At 43.0% G+C, this 22,231-nt stretch overlaps 1 non-coding gene across 1 annotated transcript; it reads left to right on the top strand.

Moving 5' to 3' along the window:
• Positions 1-12,172: 12,172 nt before the first annotated feature.
• Positions 12,173-12,363, top strand: LOC141417796 (U2 spliceosomal RNA). The gene has a single exon (XR_012442421.1). It is a non-coding gene; the product is annotated as a U2 spliceosomal RNA (small nuclear RNA).
• The last annotated feature ends 9,868 nt before the right edge of the window (positions 12,364-22,231 follow it).

Genomic DNA, 22,231 nt, shown 5'->3' with positions numbered 1-22,231 from the left:
ATTCCTGTGAGGCAATGGTGTGGGGACAGGATGGCTGGAGAGGAATTCCGAGGCAGGAATATGGCTTTGCAACTTTTCAATTTGTGCCCAGGCCAGCTCAGCCAAGTTACCAAGCAGAGCATTCAAGATCAAGGTAGATCAAAGTATATAACATGCAGTGAACTTTTATGAACCAAAAAAACCAACATGATAGCTAAAATATAATAGGGACTCAGATACTTGTATAACATGTTCATGGTAGCATTTATTATTTCAACAGCAGATAGGTGGACACCACCCAAGTGCCCACCAATAAGCAAATGGATAAATAAAATGAGGTATATACGTACAGTGGCATTACATACATATATATTATTTGGCATTAAAAAATTATGTTCAGATACATGCTATGATATGGATGGACCTTGAACACATTATCCTAAGTGAAATAAGCTAGACACAAAAGGACAAATGTGTGATGCTAGTCACAGGAAATGTCTAGAATAGAAATCTATACAGACAGAAAGTAGATTAGAGGTTTCTGGGGGCTGGAGACACAGTAGGGAGGAAGGGAGAGGAAGGCGTTGCTTAATGAGTACAGAGTTTCTGTTTAGAGTGATAAAAAGTTTTGGAAATGGATAATGGTGATGATTGGACAACATTGTAAATATGATTAATACAATTGAATTGTATACTTTCAATGCTTAAAATTTTATGTTGCACACATTTTCCCACAGTGAATAATTTAACATTTTTAAAAATATGTAGAAATCCAGGTAAGGCCTAAAAACAGATAATATAATTGAAAAAAAAATCATGAAAGCTCTAAATGGGAAATTAAGCACACAGAAAGTAGAAAAGAGAGTCAGCAGCTGTCTGAGAGCTACTCTGATCCAACCATCCCAGAAAGAAATCCATCCATTCTTTCCCTCATGCCCAGCCTTCCCTAAGGATGTGGGAGTTTGTTTATAGCACATACTTGTGGCTGCTTTCAAGATCTCATCTCCTACGTTTGAGGCCAAGGTGCCAGGCTTCTTTGGCTCAGTTTCCCTCTGGATCAACATGCCTGACATGAGATGAGCTTCTAGGAGCAAGCTTGCTGGAGGGCATGCTTCTGCCTCAAGGAGGAGTTTGAATGTTATGTCACATTTTCTGCCTTCTCCTTCCACCTTCCCTCCCACCATCATCCTCCATACTGGGACTCTGGTGTTTTTATGGGTTTGAGACAGGTGAAGGGAAACTGAAGAAGAGGCTGTGGAATATAATGTCTCCTGAGCTTGTGGACCCCACCACCTCTCAGCCTCCAAATCCTGCTTGCTATCATAGGAGAAAAAGCTACTTTCTAGAACCATTTGGGGAGCCCAAAGTCAGCCCAGGCTGCAGGAGCAGGCAGGCTGGCAGTAAAGTGATTCCAGATCCCTAGAGGACTGTAATCACATTCCCCAACCAGGTGCTGGGAGTGGAGCTCAGCAAGTCCAACCTTCTTGGCCCAGGGCCAGTGTTTCCAGGCCTCCCTCCATCCCTTAGCTCCTTCCCATCATCTTTCTAGCCAGAAGCTTGTTAACTGTTTTCCTGTGCTTTTATTCTGATTTCAAGGCACCCTCTGTGTGTTAAACTTCAAAGAAAGTTTGCGGCCATAAGCGCAAAGCAGTAACAAGTGGAAACTCCAAGGGGCTCTGTTGAAAATGGTTTGTTAAACATGAAGGGGCTAGGGCACCTTTTTTTTTTTTAACTGCCCCCCCCTTCCAAATAAAATTGCATTTGTGTCTGGATTAAGTTGGCCGGTATCAATCCTGAAATTTTTAAAGATGAAAAGCAGAGCTGCCGCACAATATTTAAAATGTAAAATGATTACAAAATGGCACCCGGCCAATGTTTATGAATCATTGAATTTGATCATAAAATCATAAAAAATAATCACCAAAAGGTAAATAAATTACCCAGCTTACTGCTTATTTTCACATAGGGTCTGACACAAAAGCTGCAGCCATGAATGATTTATACCTGTTTTAACAATAATACTCATTTTACTGAAAGATGGTCAGCTCTGTGCTACTGTGGGCACCAAGCCAGTTGTCGAAAGGTTAATGTTTCAGCAGCAATACATTAAATTATGAATAATACCACTCCCAAAATGGAAGGTTATTAGCTCAGTATGCTTAATTAGCCCAGCTAGAACTTGGCCATCAAGTAATAGTGCCCATTACTTGGGCAGTAGCTGTGATGGGGGAGGGTATCTTTGGGGCTCTAATGGCAGAGCCCTTTCAGGTGGAGGGAGGAGGCGTGTGGGCGTGTCTTTTACTTTCTTTTCATTCAGTGTAACATTTGAAGAGGCATGTCAGAAACTGGTTTTCAGGATTTGGAGCTTTCCTATGGTTTTCCAAAAGGAAAGAGAACATACGGCTCAGGAGGAACTTGGTAACCAGTGTGGTAGATCCATCATGATCTATTATTGATCCTCCTAAGTCTAGGTCCTATCAAAGTTACATAAGGTACCACACACGGGTGGGCAGACCATCAGCACTTCTCCGACGCAGTTATTTGCTGAAGTACTATGTGCTCAGCACTTACAACGTAGGTAATAAGACAAACGTGGCTTTTGATCCAAGAGAGGGAATGACAACCAGGCTAACCAAACATTGTGTTAATTATAGTCACATGACTGCTATTAAGGAAAGGTTTAGAATGTCGACACCTGGACTGGTGTCCAGGTAGGGCTTCTTAGAGCTTCCATTCATTCTGTCTCTAAAGGAATCTTCCAGAAAGAGAATACCTTCACCATGCCATGTTTCCAGAAAGGATGGTGCTAGGGAAAGATCAGGCATTGCTTTAAGGAGTATTATATGAGCACTTGCTGCCAGGGCTGTAATTTTAGTTATTGAGCACCTAGCTTGCATGGGGATGTGGACTTCTATGAGTGTGTCCACACTCAAACCCAAAGCCTTTCTCCTCCTTCCCCCCTTACCACCATTACCGTCCCAGGTGCTCTAGTTTTAAACTCTAAGTTTGCAGCCAGGAGAAGTGCCAGGATCCACCCATGCCATGCCGGTCCCATCTGCTAGAGCAAAGCTGTCTGCACCACCCAGCTCTACTTAGTACTATTAGTAGCTTGTTTTTCTAAGACCTAAAATTCATTTTCTTTTCCCGCCTTACTTCCAGAAAAATAAATAAAAGTGAACACATCACTCATTTAAGACGAGGAATGGAATTTAGGTTGCGTTTTTCTTTCTATTTTTATGATTAGTTAGAATTTTCCTGGGAACGCCGCCAGGAGGGCATTAAGTCCTGTATTTAATCAGTGCTGCAATGGCGAACTGAGTTCTGTGGGGAGAGACTGAGTTAACACATCCATCTGTGTCTTGTCTGTTTTCAGGAGATGACCACTTGGCCCAAGATGAAGATGAGGCTGAGAGAGGGCAGGGCTCTAGGATTGTGTGATGGCCTGCGAATGGACAGGGTGCAGCCGTGACTCCATCTCTTCTCACAGGACCCGTCAGCCCTGAGAACCCTGGAAACCCCAAAGGGCCCCCCCCATATATTGACCACGGTGATCAGCTGTGGTTCTGTATTCACTGGACCCTTCCAGAGTTCTCCTCTGTGGGTGTCAGATGTCTGCTGGCTGGGGCACACTTCTGGCTTTCATATCAGCGTCTGTCCCTCTTAGCAGCCCAAACACAATGGGCAACGGGAAATACAAGGCCTTTAAGTGAACCTGAAAATCCACACCAGGTAGGACCAGAGCACTGACCTCGTTCTGCATGTGTGTTTGTCCAGTTTCCCAAGAATCTGTGCTGCAGGTGAGAGCTGCTGGCTTGCAGCTTTCAGAGCTGTTCTTGTTTTCAGAATTGTTTGTTCCATCGCTGATTGGGGAAGGGAGATCCCTCGAAATGGTAAAAGAGAAAAGGATATCATAGGGAGATGTCTCTAAAGATGTCTGAAAGGAAAGAAGAGGACAAGAGCCCAAGGAAAAAGGAGAAGGGCTTTCACAGGGAGGAAGAGATTGCAAAGAATAGGTGGATGGATGCAGATTGGCCTTCCTCTGAAATAGCTGTGTGGTCAGGGAAGCAGAATGAGTGGCACAGAGTCATTCAGATTTACTGGTGTCCCCATTAAACTCTGGGTCTGTGGGAGCCGTCTGTTCAGGTAAGGCCAACAGAGAGAACAGGATGCCCCGAGCAACCCATAAATAGCAGGTGAAGACAAAGTGTTTATTACTTAGCCTCATGAAGCCCATATAAGTGCTCTCCCAGGGTGTGAGGGAGCAGGAGCGTGTGTGAGCCGGCCCACGTGTGTGTCCCCGGAGTGGGAGTCCCAGACACAGCGTTCGCGCTTGGCTTGACTCTATGAAGGCGTCTATTTGATGGAACGTACTGGAACAGTTCATAGCCAGCCCAGCAAACGTTGTGCGAAGACAGAGCTTGCTTTTTCTCTTTCCTTTTCCTGTTTGCAGTAAGAATAAGGCCTTTCTCTTCTTGGCCCTTTGCTCTCCCCAAAGTTGTCTCACGAGGTCATTGCCAGATGACAGGCTCCCTTTCAGAACGAGGTTTGGATGGAAACAATACTCTGTTTTCTGGGGGGCTGGTAAGTCTCTGGGCCTGACCAGCCTGCCCTAAATTGAAATGGGCTATTGTTTTAGTAGGGCTGATGATTTCTTCAGACAACTGAGGCTGTGTGATGTGAGACTTTAGTCTGTATATGTAGGATACAATTTACTGTCAGTACGGAGCAACTTGGTTCAAGCTTGGTTTTAAGCCAGGTTGGGCCACTCACTAGCTGTGTGTCCTTGGAGAAGTTACTAAGTGACTTACCTTTTCTAGCTGGGCCTTAGTGTCCTTAATTCAGACTTGTCTACCTCTAAGATACCTTCTGGCTCAAACATTCTTGGCTCCATGATTGCAATATACTATGTTACTGTGTTCACCAGTAAGCTTGAAAGCACTTTCTTTGAATAGCTTATGTATTGGCAAAATCAGCTTCTGAGAGCAGTTAAGGTTATGGGCTAGCTGTCTTAGTGAATATCTTGAAGACTGAATGCATTGGTTTGCTAAGGTCCGTGGAAAATAGAAGAGATCTGCTCTAGCATCTTGAAAAAACCTCACAGATATTCTCAGACTTTTCAGCTACACTCATCTTTGTCATGATTGGATGACATTTTGAAAATTAAGCAGCACTTTCAAAAGTTATATAGTGGGCTTTCTGAATGAGGAAACAGCTCTGCAAACTCTTTTGTGTAATGAAGATCATCAACTAGATAAAAGCAATTCACCACAAAGAAGGTTGACTGGGCTCATTATTAATAATTATTAAATACCATTAATATCACATTTCAGGGCCTCTGAGGAAACTGGTAGAACAATGACAGGACTTGGGAAGGTCCAGTATCTGGGATGCAAGGAGCCCTGTAGCGTAGCCTCCTTCAGCTGGTGCTGCAGCCTGAGACTCTGCAAAGCTGTGGCCTGCACAGCACCGTGTGATGTCCTTCCAGGAAGTCACTAGCTGATCCAAGAGAGATTCCCTGGGATTCTGCCAATAAGTGCAGTAAGAGTCAGCTCTGAAGTCACTGAAGGCCACTGCCAGCTTCTTTGTAGCTCTCCACAAGGTGGGCTCTCCCAGGTTGGCTGACCAATAGTCAATGCCTTAATTTTTTTTTTTTTTTTTCAGATAAGGTCTCCTTGGGTAGCCCAGACTGGCCTCAAACTTGCCATCCTCCTGCCTGAGTGCTAGGATGACAGGCATGTGCCACCATGCCCAGCACTCAGTGTTCTTTTAGAAGAGCCTGACACTGCCAGTCTGCCTGGCTAGCAATCTATATTGCTTCTTTAATGTCCCTTTCTATCTTTATTCTTCCCTCAGTTCTTCCACACAGGTTTATTGAACATATACTATATGATAGGCACTGTGCCAAGCACACAGTACTTGGGTCTTGAACAAAAGGTCCCTGAGTTCAGAGTAATTTCTTCTTCATAAGAAAGATAATCAAGTACACAAATAGATATAAACATTATTTAAATAAAGTGTTCTGTTTATTTTTATTTTTGGTTTTGGGGTTTGAATTTAGGGCCTTGGGATTACCAGGCAAGCACTCTACCATGTGAGTCACTTCCTCAGCCCTTTTCCGTATTAGGTTACTTTCCCAATAGGGTCTTGTGCTTTTTTCCTGGGCTGGCCCCAGACCATGACCCTCCTACCTATCCCTCCCAAATAACTGGGATTACAGATGGGAACCATGGTGTCTGGCCTTAAATAAAGTTACAATGAACTTGAAGAGCAGAATAGGAAGAAAGTTGCTGACCTCAGGTATCAGAGAAACTTCTGGGTGATACTGATGGAGAGAAGGCAAGGCATTCCCAACAGAGACAACAGGTTATTTGGGAATCACAGACAATTTGTGCATCATATGGAGAATTTTGGGAAGGAATAAAGGTAAAGATGAGGTCAGGGACAACCGGCTTCAAAGCAAGCATAATTTGGGTTCAGGGACGTTTATTCATCCTTATATCCTGCAGACAGTTCCCTAGGCATCGACACTGATGGACTCTTCAAATCTTGCTCCTCATTAAGAAAGCACACAATGATCACAGTTAAAGGGTGCGAATCAGTCTCCCAGGGGGACATGGCGCCTTGGGCTCTGTGCCTGCAAGAATGGGGGCCTTGCCTGGCATGCTCAGCTTATCTAGGGAGAAATCTTGAATTGCAGGACTTACATTATCAGAGACCTGCCCCAATTCATGCTAGCCAGTGGATGTTCAATGGGTAGTGCAGTTACCATGTCTACCATTTAAGCACAGAGGGGTCCTTGACGTGGCTTGCATTAGACCCTTCATTACTGATACAGTTCACTTCCTGTTGGCCCAGCTCTCTCCTGTTTGATTGCTTTTTATAAAAATATATGCACGGATTAGAAGAGGCAAGTCCATTTTCTAAAGGTGTAGCACCACCTTTGAATGTACATCTGTGCAGCCTACTAAAATCTGGGCTCAGGGATATGTTCCATCCAAATGCAGGGCTGGTGGAGTGGCTCAAGAGTTAAGAGTGCCTGCCCAGCAAGTGTGATGTCCTGAGTTCAAACCCCAGTGATGCAAAAAGAAAAAGAAAAACAAATGCAGGGGCCCTCTTCAATCCCAAGGCCTTCAATGAACCTCACTCTTCTGCTTCTGGTTCTTTCTGGCTACACTCTGGCCCTGCAGGCCCACTTTGGACGCTAAGCAATCTGACCTCCTTTTCAGGTCCTAAGTAATACCAAGACTTTCCAATAACTAGCAGGTATCCAGCATTATAGAGGTTAGACAAATAGCCTTGTTGTGATACAGTGAGCTCCTATTAGTGGTTCTGCCTTCTGATATGGGTGCCTCAATTTCCCTGATCTCCTGAGTCTATGCATTTGATGCTTTGAACTTCAAGACCTATTTGATATTGGTTTGTGGGCCACCATTATCATTTCATAACCTGAATTCATGCTCCCACTACCTACCTGACCTGTCATCCCTGCCTGGTCCCCAAAGCCTTGTCTAAGTATGAATCTCTAATTCTCACTTTGACCCAATTATTCCTCCCTTGTTATTCTCCATATCTGGATTTGACACTCAGATAGAATTGATTTGAGTGATTGCTCTTATAGTCTAGGCTGTATGTAATTGTGGAGATGGTGAGTGTAAGTATACAGAATGAAATGAAAGTCTGACTTGGTTTATAAATGTTTTGTCCCTTATAATTTAAAACCTTTCCTGATCTTTGAACCACATTAAACCTTACCACATATTAGAATTTAGAGGCACCATCCTCTACTACTGAAAAGGGCCCAAAATTACATGAACAAAGTAATCTCCATGAAAGAAGATGTAGAAATGCTAGTGTATACAGAGCCCATGGGATGGTCATCTGTCATCCCCACTTTTAATTAGAGTTATAATCATCTCCTAAGAGGCATCTGGAGGCTTCATTAAATATACCAGTTTCCCTATGACATGTAAAACTGGTGATGTTTAAAATCTTAGCCATCTCAAAATTGTAACAATTGAGGGGAAATGTATCCATGGGCTTCTGGTGAAGTGAGTTCCCTTTTCACTTATGTAGGATGAGGACTTTGCTGGGGTCAGCATGATAAATAGCACCATTTCCAGCTGGTGCATTTGTTTCATGCCCACTTCACATTCCTAGGCCTTCACAGTCCCCAGGTATATCTTTAGAATCTGTCATTTAGGGCCCATTTATGACCATCAACATGGCTCTCTCCCTGCCTGGATTTATAAGGCCATACTGGATTCCACTGTCTGTGAAGAAGGTTGACTTCTGTGTGGAGTTTACCAAGCATTCTTCCTTCCAGTCAGCTACTCTGAGGACAGAACCCGTAGCTACCATGAATGTTCTAGAACTTTCTACTTCCTGTCAGGCTGCCATCCAAACCAGTGTACTAGGTTGGGCTTTCAGACTTGGTACTTTCACTTCACCAAAGAAACTGCAAGGTAACTTACAGTGTTTGTCACCTGTGAGTTACTTTACATGTGGGTAGTCATATGATCTTTGAGATCAGTATTTTGAGGTCCAGTATTTTCAGATTAAGGCTGGATTAAACCTTGGACCTGAGATTCTCAATAGTGGTACTCTGGTTAATTTTTTATTGAATTTTTAAATTAAGATAGTCACTATTAGCATTTTGAGCCAGATAATTCTTTGTTGGAAGAAGGAGAATCTTTTGTGTGTGGTAGGATATACATCAGCATCTCTGGCCTTTAGCCAATTAGATAACTACCAAATATGTCTCCAGGCACCTTCAAATATCCCTGGGGTGGAGTGGGAGGTAAAGCCACCCCTTGTTGAGACCTTAGACCTCATGTAGAACAGGTATGAACAGCTGGGGTGGTGTGGCTTTTCTAGTGGAAGAATGTTCTGGAATATTTGTGGATCTTCTAAGAAATAGGAAAAAAATGTGACCACAAAGAAAGTCTCTTGACCCAGGGAAACCACAGGACTTTCCACCATTCCTTCACCATTGCTCACCCTTCTATCTTCTATATCAGAGAATCACTCAGGTGTCTTACCAGTTGTGATGTAGAGGGCACAAGGTTTCCTGATCCGGCAATCCCCTGTCCTATGATACACCATTTCTATGTGGTGGGGGGCTCATTAGAATTAAGCCCATAAAAAACCTTTTTGTGTCTAATTTGACCATTACACAGATTCTAGTAAAGTTGTCATGTTTCAGGAACTGTGTCATCATTTCCCCGTGTTTTCATAACACTTCATTTCAAAGAATGCCTTTATTTTAATGAGCTCATTTATATGAGCAATGACTAAGAGAAGTTATTGGGAGATCTGTTCAGACACACCACTTCCCTCATGCCTAAGAGTCATAGTCTCTGCTTTTCATTGCAGAATGTGCTTTCATCTATACAAAGAAAGAAAGAAAAAATTTGAGGAATAAAAAGTCAAATTCATTCATTCACTCAAAGAAAAGTTGCTGAGTAGGACATTGTGCTAGTTACCATGAAAAGATTTAGACAAAACCAGAGCGCTCAAGAGCACTTTGTCTAGTAGCAGAGTTAGCGTGTGGACAAAAGCCCTGATAATGACAAGTGTGAGTTCTAGCACCTGTGTGCCACAGGCATTCAGAACATAGGTCACTAGAAAAGGTGGATTCTGCACCTTACAGTCCGTTGCCTGACCACAAACTCGCAAATGCATATGCAAATGTCCTTCTTTGACAGGATTGTCATAGACCAGAGAATCGGGGAAATATAGAAGACAAAGAATAGCTGAGCTTTAGCAAAGCATTTGTTAATATGGCAAATGACAACTTGTCCACATGTCTCATGGGAAAGAAGATGAAATATTAGCTTGTTAGTAATCGGTTGTGTGTAATTGATATCAATATGGAGGAGACGCCTACTGCTGTGATGTTAAGGTTTGGGGTCTTCATCCATGTATAGTTGTCATGAAATCATATGTTGCAGAATAAAGAACTCAAATTGTTTTTGGTAGATCAAGACAATGCAATAAATCTAACCAGATGAAATGTAACACAAGAAAATAGAGGGACCTAAAAAGTTGTGTTTGTAGAGCTGGGGGTGTGGCTCAGTGGTAGAGTGCTTGCCTACCATACACAAGGCCCTGGGCTGCATCTCTAGTATGGCAAAATAACAATTTAATTCATTAAATTTTTTTTCCACAAATGCAGGCAGAAGAGGCCAGACTTGACAACAGGCAGTGGGAAAGTCTCAGAGCATCTCTATTTTCAGACTTGTATGTGCATTTGAGGATCACCTGGGGCTGGGTACGGTGGTTCAAGCCTGTAATCCCAGTTACTTGGAAGGTGGCGATCAGGAGGAATTCAGTTCAAGGGTAACCCCAGAAAAAAGTCAGTGAGACCCCATCTCAACAAAAAGCTGGGTATGGTGGCATGTACCTGTCATCTCAGCTACTCAGGAGGTTATAGGTAGGAGGATCACAGTCTGAGAATGGCCCCTGGAAAAAAATGTGAGATCCTATCTAAAAACAAGTAAAGCAAAAAAAGGCCTAGAGGTATGACTCAAGTGGTAAAGCACCTACCTACCTAGCAAACTCAGGTTCTGAGTTCAAACCTTAAAACCACCCCCCCCCAAAAAAAAACTAAAAAGGTCACCTGAAATACTATTTTAAAATGTAGATTCCTGGGTTCTACCCCAGACTGTCAGACTCAACAAGTTTGATGTGGGACCCAAGGATCTACATTAATAAAAATGTCTTAATCATAGATTAAGTGGCTTAAAAAACAGACATTTCTTTCTCCCAGTTCTAGTCTGGGAGGTCCAATGTGCCTTACATCAGCTGGGTGCCCATGGCTCACACCTGTAATCCTAGCAAAGTTCATGAAGACTGTGGTTCCAAGCTAGTCAGAGCAAAAAAGTGAGAACCTATCTCAAAAATACCCAACACCAAAAAAAAGTGTCTAAAAAGTTCCTGGTGAGGGGCCCTCTTTACAGGGATATGGGAGCACAGACATTCAGTCCCTAACCTAAAGCCTCCTGGGTCAATCTGTAGCGGGAACACCATGGGCCACACTTTATAAACTTGTGTCCTAGAAGCTTAAGTTAATAAGAGGAGGATCCCACAATTGTACTGAGCACAGTACAATGAGGACAAGAGATGTGAATATCCCAGCCCACTAGGATAGACAGAGCAGACGTGGATATTTTGCATTTACTCTTGAGCCACTACTCTTTATAAAGCAGTCAAACTGGAAACAGGAAGGCAAAGGAGGTCAGAACCAAGTCACGTGAAGAACAGTTGAAGGAAGTGGCAGTTCCTAGTTCAGAAAGATCAGGGAGGAAGTCTAGACAGGAGAAAGGTCATCTGTTTTAGGGAATCAAACTTGCTCTGTGTGACCTCACAAGATGACATGAGGACCAGTGGGCAGGAGATATAGGAGAATGGGCTTAGGTCCCAAATAATGACTTTCCTTCTAGAACAGTCAGAGGTGTTCTCAGCATTGGAAGGATACAAGCATGGCTACAGAACACGTTTAACCAACTCTTCATCAGTGGTAAAGCATGTGCTCAGCATACACAAGGCCCTAGGTGATTCAATCTTAGCACCAAAAAATAAGATGAAATAAAAACAAGTGATTCTTTAGGAAGTTGAATAATGCATGAGAAGGTGAGCAGGTGGTACAGAATCAAGGGAATTTTTGTCGCTAATGTTTGAGGTGCTGAGGATTGAACCCAAGGCCTGGTGCATGCTAGGCAAGCACTAGACCACAGAGCTACAGCCCCAGCCCTGTTACCATTTAGTAGGTGAGGATAGAGCTTAGTAGGTGAGGATAGAGCTTAGTAGGTGAGGATAGAGCATGTGTAGGTTTCCAAGTAGAAATGGATTAAAGAAAGACAGGAGGAGGATGGAGGCAGGTATGCCGTGGGGACAGGACTGGGGAGAGATAAGTAAGTGAAAGAGCAGAGGCCTAGAGGGACCTGGAAGGCTGTATTATAGAGCCTGGGAAAGATTTACAGTGAAATCAAGGCAGAAAGGAGAAAGGAGGTGATGGTTAAGGATGCAAAGACATTTCATGGTGGACAAGAGGGTCTTTGACCTTTAGGCAATGTGACAGGCAAGTTGATAAAGTTCATTTCAATTACAGTTTTAAGAAACAAGGGATTAAAATCTGTTCAGAGTTAAGAAAGAGTAGGGTTGACAGGGGCTTGAGTAGTATAGAAAAGGTGTTATTGCTTCTCGGCCTTTTGGCTAAGATCAAGTGTAGTATCTGTTCTTATCAGTTTAATATCTGATACGTCCTCTATCTGAGGATAACATATTAAATGGGTTTTTGGAATAGGGAGATGGAATAGGAGCTTGCTCCGTCCACTCCACACATCGATCTGGTATTGCAGTACTTCCAGGAACGGTGCATCAAAAAAAAAAGAAAGAAAGAAAGAAAAGTTGTGTGTAGCAGGTTTAGAGAATTTGTTGAGGAATCAGTGACTACCCGTGATTGGCTGTTACTCTGTAGGACTTTGTCAGCTCTCATTCTTTACATCCCCAGCAATGGCGAGCAATCCAGAAGCTAAGCCAGGGCACAGGTAGCTAGACTCCTTGGCTGGGAATTAGCATGGGTGACCAAAGAAAGAAAGAATAAAGGAATAAAGATTGGTAAATACAGCACTAAGCTGCCACTTACAAGGGCACTATGTTTTTTGTGTCCCAGAGCCTTATTTTATTTTATTGATGGAGTCTTGGATATTGTTCAGGCTGGCATTGAACTCCTGGGCTCAAACAATTCTCCCACCTCAGCCTCCTGAGTAGCTGGATCTACAGGCATGTGCCACCATTCCTGGCTTGTTCCAGTGCCTTTAAACAAGTTCTAGTTCCATTAAACTTAGAAGCCCCAAATCTTAGAGATACTCAGAAGTACACAAGATGCCAGAAATTTCATTTCAAAGATATCCCCTTTGTGCTGTGACCCGGATCTTCACAGAGCAGGGCACTTATGACTTTGAGGCTGTCTCTGTACAGTATGGTTTATGGAAATATTTCATTTTTAATTCAGCCCTGGGATTTCAGGAAGTGTGAGACCCCTATGGCCACTCTATGTGTTTTTTATTTGTTGTTGGTTTTATTTTGCAAGCCCAGGGTCTTGTATATATGCTCTGTGTCACTGAAATTTATGTAAAGACACATAAAGCTTGGAGGTTTTCCATATATTTTCTTATTTATTCTCTGGTGGACTTTCAGTATGTACATGGGAACTAATGGCCTTGACTGCATGGGATTTATAGACTGACACAGTCTGAAAGTTCACCATACCTGTCTTTGGCCTTGAACCCATTCAATTCAGAAGCCTCTTCAGATATAAATTCATGGTAGATATCTGGAAATAGGCTTGTCAAAGTAGAGCTTGTATACATTGGCCATTTTCTTCCTCATTCTTTTTGCAGGATCAGCTTTTGGAGTTTTTTTGTTTTCATTTTGAGACTGAGTGTCATTATGTAGCCCAGGCTGGCCTTGAACTCCTGCCTCTGCCTCTCAAGTGCTGGGATTACAGGTGTGTATCACACATCCAGCCTTGCAGGAATAACTCTTAAATATTCCTTAAACACCTGTAGAAATACCTTCTTTTATTTATAAATTATTTTTGGTTTTTTTTTTTTTTTTTTTTTTTTTTTTGGTGGGACAAGGGTTTGTGATTACAAAGCAGGTGCTCTACCACTTGAGTCACACCTCCAGTCCATTTTGCTCTGGTTATTTTGGAGATGATGTCTTGAAAAAACTATTTGCCTGGACTGGTCTTAAGTCACAATCCTCCCAATCTCAGCCTCCCAAGTGGCTAAGATTACATATGTGAGCTGCTGGCACCTTCTTTTTTTTTTTTTTTTTAAGTAGATATTTTTCAGGGTACAGTTGATTTTAAGAGAATCTATAACTGTTGATTAAAAATATGGAAAAGCCATTTCCTTTGAAGAACTTGGAAAGACTGAAAGAGAATTGGATTCATACCTCTATTTTTAAAAAGAAAAAGGGAAGTTTGTCATGTCCTAATCTGGAACTTTACCTGGAAAATAAATGATCACCAAATCATTTCTCGAATAATCTATAGTGAACACAGTGTAGGAAATTTATATCACTCAACAGAACAAGTTCTGTCAAACTGATTCATTTCCTTCCATGAAAGAGTAACAAGATTTTAGTAGATTGAGGGAAATGATAAATGTAATCTATATCTTATTTAGTGAGATGCTCAAACCTGCTCCATCTAACACATCTTGGTCAATAAATTCTGAAAATTTCGGGATTGGCATTAGATGTCCACAGAGCATTTGAGCCTAATCCCAGGACCCGGATTTAACAGTGCATCTTCTTTTGAGAGGCCCAGCACCAGGGGAAAAGTTACCTGATCTGCCTTAAGAGGAAGAAATGTGCATAAATTCCCTCGGAGGATCCTGTGGGTTATTCGTGGTTTTGATTATTCAGATATGCTTGGAAGATTGGGTATGGATATATATACTATATATATATATATATATATATATATATTTTATATATTAAAATAAATGGTGGCTGCTCAAAGTCATTCATACACCCTGTATGCTTGTCTTTCTGAAAATTCCCCCAAGAACTTCCTGACAGGATTGGTTCTCAGGTTTTCTCTATCACCAAAGAGAGGAAAAACAAAGGGAAACAATATTTCTGAAAGCAAGTGAGATGTGTGGAAATAAATCTGTCATACTCTGTAATTCCAAAAGGGAAAGATCCTTCTGGAAATCCTGTTCTGGCTTAGGAAGGAATCTGGGGCTGGTAATGGTGATGATATTACTTTTATGGTTTTTCCTTGAATTTACATATCCCCTCTGCTCAAGAGTCCAAATACATTAATAACCATTGTGTCATTTTAAATTATTAATCTTCACAACACCTTTCCTGAGGATGTCTGGCAGACATCTACTTGTATTCCTTATATTTCAGTAACATTACAGCTAAAATTAGACATATCAGGTATCATATATGGAGAAAGCTGGTTCTTGATGATATCTTTATCTCATCATCCCATTTCCCAATCCTAACAGGTTTAACCCAGAGCCCAACAGTACCTTAAAAAGAATGCCTTGTGTTTGCTAAGGCCCCTCTCATTTACACAGTACAGTCATTTGCTCTTCATGCTGTTAACTCCATAGTGCCCACAGGTCAGGGTATTATTTATCATTTTCAAACTCCTGCCATATTCCAGGCATTGTGCTAGGCCTTTATATTCACCATCTCATTTAATCCTCAAACAAGCCAGGGGGTTTGTCCTGTTATCTGCATTTTACAAGGAGACAATCCAGTCGGAGGATTAAGTGACTTACTGGAGGCCACCCAGCTCTTACTGGCAATATTGGGACTAAATGCCAAGCTTTTGGAGATTGTTTTTTTCCACTCTCTAAGTTTTGTTTCATTTTTATTTGATTCTTCCAGGTAGTTCTTTATTATATTTATTTTTCTATATATTTTGTAATTTGTTTATTTGATTGTATTTTTTATATTACTGCAAGATAATCCATTTTGGGCTTCTAGTCTGTGCTGTGACTGGAAGGTGCACATGTCCTCAGCAGCTAACATTGCCTCTTGGCTGTGGCTATTTACCTTAAGAGAGAAGGGGGGGCTCAAGTGGTAGAGCGCTTGCCTAACAAGCATGAGGCCCTAAGTTCAAACCTTCGTACTGACAAAAAAAGAGAGAGAGAGAGAAGGTGGGTGAGAGGGAGAGAAAGGGGAGAGAGAGGGGTGGAGGAAGAGGGGAAGAGAGAGCGAGCGAGAGAGAGATTGTTAACTAAATCATATGTTAACCATACACTGATGAGTGTCAACCAGACCAGGCGTGGTGGGTATATGCTCCTAATCACAGCTACATGGGTGGTGGAGAGAGAGGAGCACAGTTTGAAGCTAATAGGGGCAAAAAAAGTTATCAAGACCCTATATTCAAAACCAAGGCAGGCATGGGCTAGGGGTAGGGCCCAAGTGGTAGAGTGCTTGCTCTGGGTTCAACCCCCAGGACTGCATTTAAAAAAAGAAAGAGAGAGAGAGAAGGAGGAGGAGGAGGAGAAGGAGGAGGAGGAGTAGGAGTGGAAGGAAAGAAACAAATCAAGATAATAAAAAGAAATTAGGCATGGTGGTATATTATGTGATCTCAACCAAGGTCCATGGCTGCCTGGGCAAAAGTGTGAGACCTTATCTGAAAAATAAACTACAGGCAAAAAGGGCAGGAGGTATGGCTCAAATGACAGAACGCTTGCCTGGCAAGTGCAGGGCCCTGCACTTATGACGACTTCTGCCAGATTTCCTTCGGTCAAAAAAAAAAATAAAATAAAACCAAAAATAAAAAAACCTCATGATGAAAAGCAATTCTTGGTCAACCATGTCTTATTGTTATGCCATTTTAGTCCAGGCCACATTCTTAGCAGTTGACATGATGCTTTTTTAAAAAATAAATGATAATAAATTACGCTTTTAAAAGAATAAAGAACCAAACCTCAATGAAACGCTCAATGGAATTCCTACACTGTATCCATTCATTACTTCATTCTGTCTGTGTTAAGCATATCCCTATGTCTTCATCCCAGAATCATTATTTGCAATTCAGTGTCGTCATCATTGTCATTATCATTTTCCTCCTCTTCACCATGGGCACATCCCTGAGTACCAGTTAGCACTGTGGGCATTTATGAAGATGCGTGTGATGCATTTATGTGATGCATACTCCATATGGTGCCTATCCTTGGGGAAGCATGTGGGGCAACCCGTAAGATGAATGCAAATGTATTCATAAATGTATGTGCATTTCCACGTCATCACAGGTATGGAATATAGAAATGCTGGAATATTGCTGACAGTATTTTGGTGCTATATCATTATAAATCACTCCAGAAATTCCCCTACCCCAGAGAGTTAAATATGAGGACCTGGGTGAAGTCAACTCCAATACTGGACTGGGAACAGGGTCCATGTGAGAAAATGAGCCTGAGCTAGACTCCATGACGGGGGAAAGAAATCCCTCCCTGTGCAGCCTTCCCCAGATCCCTCCAAAGTTGAAAGGTGCCATACTAAAAGGTCTAGATCTCTTCTTCTCCCCACCCTTCATTTTGCATAATTCTTTCTATCCTCCATGATAGTTTTCTACCTTTCATTTGATTTTTTAAAAACAAAATTCACAAGAATTTTCATCAATGGATGAAGGCATCTCAAATCCACAGCTAGGGGTCTGAGACTTGTATACCACCTTGTTCTTCTGTATTTCTTTTTTCTTTCTTTCTTTCTTTTTTTTGGAGGGTGAGGGTACTAGGGCTTGAACGCAGGGCCTACAACTTGAGCCACTCCACCAGCCCTTTTTTGTGATAGCGTCTCACCAACTATTTTGCCTGGGCTGGCTTTGAACCTCGATCCTCCTGATCTCTGCCTCCTGAGTAGCTAGGATTACAGGTGTGAGCCACCAGCTCCTGGGGTTCTTCTGTATTTCTAATCCAACAGGGGCTCTATAAATGTTGAGATGGAAATGATGAGAATGACATTGAGCGTTTCCAATGCAACATTTATTTGGGCTCAAAACCCACAAAAAATCATTTAATTGGTCAACAGAGCTATCTATTGATCTATCTGTCTATTTAATAAACAACTCACAAGGCCAAGTCTTTGGCCTATAACATTTAGAAATTTAAAATTAGAACTTGCACAAAATATTTAAAACCTGTAGAAAGTTCTAGATTCCCAGCATGTCTCAAGAGGGTTTATATCCTGATAAGCCTGAAGAGATGCATCTATGTCTGGCTGCTTCTGCCAAACTTCCCTGGCAGCTTACAGAGTGAACAGGTCTCCAAGAAGGTAAGCTTATAATATCTGAACTCTCTCCTGATTGGCTGCCAGGGCCATTTAACTGGCCTAGTGCTAGAAGTATGTCTTAGAAAATAGAAACACGCCCAAACATTGAAGACCAGTATTAAACTTTCAAAGCCTCATCTCTAGATCTCACTAGGGTCTTCCAACAGCATGCTAGATGTGAAAGTTTCCTTATAGCCCAGTGGTAAATATGCCTTCCCAGTAGAGTCCCACCTTTACAGGTGTTAGGGATTATGAGTTCACACCTAAGCAATGATTACTTAATAGTCTTGATCTCCTGTGACCTTCATATACCCCCTTTTCTTCCCTCCCCAACCCCAAACTAAAAGGTGATAGCCCAGATGACAGCCTGGGGTGGAATGTAGGGGCAAAAAAGCAGGTCAACCTCTGCATTTTGCCCCCTGGCCAGGGAGAACTGATCCCTTTGATTTCCCCACAGGCCTCACTACCTTGCTGTCTGTGTTAATGCAGTTTCCAGGGACACCTTATCTTCACCTTTCCGTGAGAATAAATAAACAGATTGAGGCTCCCACGTCTTTATTAAACATTTCCTCCAATCTACATGCTTTGGCACTGTGCCCACCGTTACCAAGAAAGCTCTTGGGGAGCAGCTGGACTCCAGAGCCCTGCCATGCGGTTCCTCTTATCAACAGCACTTTGAACAGACAGGAGGCACTTTCATTGACCACCAAGGCCCTTCTCTGCCTCCAGGGTTTTTTAGCCCCTTGGGTTCATGGCTGGGAGGCCCCGGAGAAACTTCCTTGGCTCCTTCACTGATCAAGGACCAACAGTCACAGCAGCAGAGCAAAGACCTTTGCAGTTCCACACAAGACCAGGAGCTGCTGGGGTAAAAGATACATGGCTTTGGGGAAAGGAAGACCTCCCGGCCCCACCCCTCCCCATTCCCCCAGTCTCCCAGCCCCCCCAGCCCCGGCACAGTGATGAAATCATGGGCCTGCAACCTACAAGAGAAATGGCTGAACATAAATACATACATGCATGCATGCGTACATACATACTTACATACATAGACGCATGTTTGACCAAACCCCCAACCCCTAAATCTTCAAGGCCACTGGAGCAGGAAATTGAGTGGCTGGACTGAGCAGCCTTCCTTTGCCCTTCCCCCACCCCTGCCCTAGCTGTTTTTCTGGGCTTTCCAGACTTTTTTTTCCCTTCCTTTAATTTAGAAATCTCTCAAATTTATAGAGAAAAAGGAAGTTTGTTGTTAAAATCCAGTGAAGTCTCAGTGGCCACGGGATTGAAAAAGGAAGAAAGGTTGGGTGGAGAAGGAAAAGGGAAAAGGAGCCCCTTGGAAGCATGTGTGCACGCGCGTGTGCCTGCAGGACAGTCTCTGAGACAGCCTAGGAGGATAAAGGAAAACAAAGGAAAGTGTGGCATGAGAAAGACAGAAATAAGGGGTAGGGGCTGAGTGCTGGGGGAGGGGCAGAGGCAGGCGGGCAGCGGAGGATGGATATGGGAATGCAGCAGCAGCAGCCAGGGGCTGCGAGGCAGGCTGCACATGTGTGAGAGAGACAATGATGTCAGCATTTCCTTCTGGGGTGGTCACATGGTCCTTGCCAGGTAAACAGACTGGAAATAGACTCCATAAAGGCAGCGCCTGCTGGGGGGAGGCGGGAGGCCGTCGCTTCACCCTTTCCTCTCTGCTGCATCCTCCACCATCAGGTTTTCCTGTCTGTGACCAGGTGCTCACTGAATGGATTTGTATTTTTACAGGCCAAGGAATATGGCTTAGGGAGTGAAAGCTTTTTGGTTTTATAATTAGCTCAAGGCATTTAGAGACATTTTAATTTTTTTTAAAAAAGGATAGATGTGGGGATGAATGACAATGGAAACTCAGAGGCTGGGGATAGCTTATAAAGGGGTGGGGGGATGTAGATTAGGAATGGATGGGAAGGCTGCCGTCATTATGGACAGTTGGAATCAGAAAATGCTAACGTGAACATAGTAAGGGAATCTGATACAGTTCAGCACGTCACTGGGGTGTCACAGGGAGGAAGTGAGGCCCCACAAAAGGAATGAGGGGAGAAAAAAACAAGTTACCATTACTTTTAAGCAGAGTCTTTACAATTATAAAAGGGTTCCAAAGCAAAAGATGGCAGAAGTTCAGGCCATATTCAAATGGGAAAGGCATCTCTGGAAGCTTTCTCTCAATAGCAAAGTCGATGGAGCAGGTCATTTTTCTACCCGGAGAGCTTTAAGGCTCAAAATGCTGATTGGGGGTTGAGGGTTCAAATTCCTGGAAATAGGGCCTTTGCATCTAGGATGAAATAATCTCGTTTAGTTCATTTTTGGATTTAAAGGATAACACCTTATTTTGGTCATTTTTTTTTCCTTGTGGAAATTTGGCCAAAGCCTGTAAGACATAGGATAATCAATTGTTTCTGTTTTTCAGGATGCAAAGGTGCATGACCCAGGCAAAGTAGGGCCAGTTGGTCCTGTGCAACAAAAACCAAAACATAAAACCTCTTGTTCTCTGTTTTCCCTTTCATTTCTTATTTACTCTCCCCTCATTTCTTTCATCTGTTTATAGCAGGGACTATTGCAAAGCTAATTTGGGCATACATATGTGTCTCTATAGATGGACTTAGGAACTCGCAGAATATAGCTAAATTGAACAGTTGGCTTTAGTTGCACCTAGGGGAAACGGGAGGGGGGATTGTGCACAGACACCATTTCTCCTGCCCCACCCAATCCCATTAACTTTTCTTGGGGGGGGGCATCAATCAGTGCACACAAGTATACTTTCAGCCCTTGGGTTAAAAGATAGATATTTGATACCACTCTCTGTTAACAACATACGTCACTCTGAAACAACTCCCAGCCCAGAGTTATTTTTGCAGCATTGTGTAATTGGATTGCCTAGGCAGAAGTACTTCCTTAACGAGTCTTTCAGCAACCCTCTGTGTGGGCCTGGCCAGTCCTGCCCAGTGATACACACTTGAGCAGTTTCATTCCCCATCGGCCAGCTAAACCCAGTGCAGTCTGACCCATGTGGTCAGACTGAAGAACCACCCAGAGGGATGGTCCAAGGCCAGAGTTGGCAGGAGACTCTTTCATAAGGCCAAATCTTAGTATGAGCAAAGCAGGGTTTTTGTTCTAAGGGGGTTCTGGATCTGCTGTCACACACCCCCTTCTCTACCATAGGACCTGCAAAACCAAACACAGTGTGCCCAAGAAGCCTGCCATTTGGATCTTGCTGTCTTCCTAATTCCCAGTTTCCTGGATTTCCTAACATTTTTTTCTTGAGTAGTTGGTCATCTGATCATCCCTTCCTGTTAGCTCTGCTGACTCACAGAAGAAACTCATCTCAGCTTTAGAGTAAGAAAACTTACAAAGAAAACAAGGAGGACCAATAGGAACTTTTCCTAGTATGAGCAGTTCAAGGCCAGAAAATCTGGGGTACAATGGCATTCATTTAGGGGGGCTATACTATGTTGCTGTCATCCTGGAGTTTTGTTCATGTTCTGTTTCCCTTTGGAGGACGTCTTCCGTACTGGTCAGTGACTCATCTCTTATCCTTCAACATCAGTCCTGAAACCATACAAAACTATAAAACCCTCCCTAGTTTTTCTTTCCTTCCTCTAAGCCAATCTGCATTGCACCGCTTATCTTTTCTCTTCCCTTGTGTCCCCTCGTTCTCCTGACCTTGACAAGAGGTGGGTGGTGGTATAATAGAAAACAGCTGAAAAGCCTGACAGACCAATTCAGGCTTAATTGTCTAAAAGCTGTGTGACCTTTAGCAAGTGACTTAACCTCTCTGAGTGTGATGCTTCTCTTGTATAAAATGGTACTAATCGTACCAGTTTCCCAGTACTGCTGGAAGAACTGAATGCAGTTACATGAAAAATGCCTGGCAGGGTAGGTGCTCAGCTAAAGTGAAGTCTTCGGGGAGAGAGAAAGAGAAAATGGGCATCTTATCTGAGAACATACCACTATCCCTACTGATCTTGTGGAATATTCTTCAAGGTGCTGAATGGAATCTCACCATCACTGGTAGGGAGTCCAGAGGGAGGAGGAAGAGGTGCCCAAGGTCCCAGACTTCCTGTACAGGATCTTGATAGAGAGACATGGGGCTTTTTGGGGGAAGCTTCCCCTAAATACTGGCTGACCTGTTCCTGTCCCCTTACATTCTCCCTGCAAACTCCTCCAGAGCTGGGCACCAAGTTCAGTGTACTGGTTTTGCATTTACCTGTGCCAAACTGTAGAGGCCACCAAGTGCCCAGAACAAAGAGTCAGGGGTGAGTGCCCTTTTTTCTCAAGGGCAAACCTGTGTGAGCCTTGCTTCTTTGATGCAGTGAATCCACTCCCGCTCCTGCATAGAAGCTACTTGGAATCCATACAGGATAGGGATCCCAAGGGTAAACTGAGGTACAAAGCGCCACAGACAAAATAAGGAGGA

The sequence above is a fragment of the Castor canadensis genome, chromosome 15 (genome assembly GCF_047511655.1).
Source record: "Castor canadensis chromosome 15, mCasCan1.hap1v2, whole genome shotgun sequence".
NCBI lineage: Eukaryota > Metazoa > Chordata > Mammalia > Rodentia > Castoridae > Castor > Castor canadensis.
Note: the sequence above shows the minus strand (reverse complement) of the source record. Positions and strands in the feature narration are given on the sequence as shown.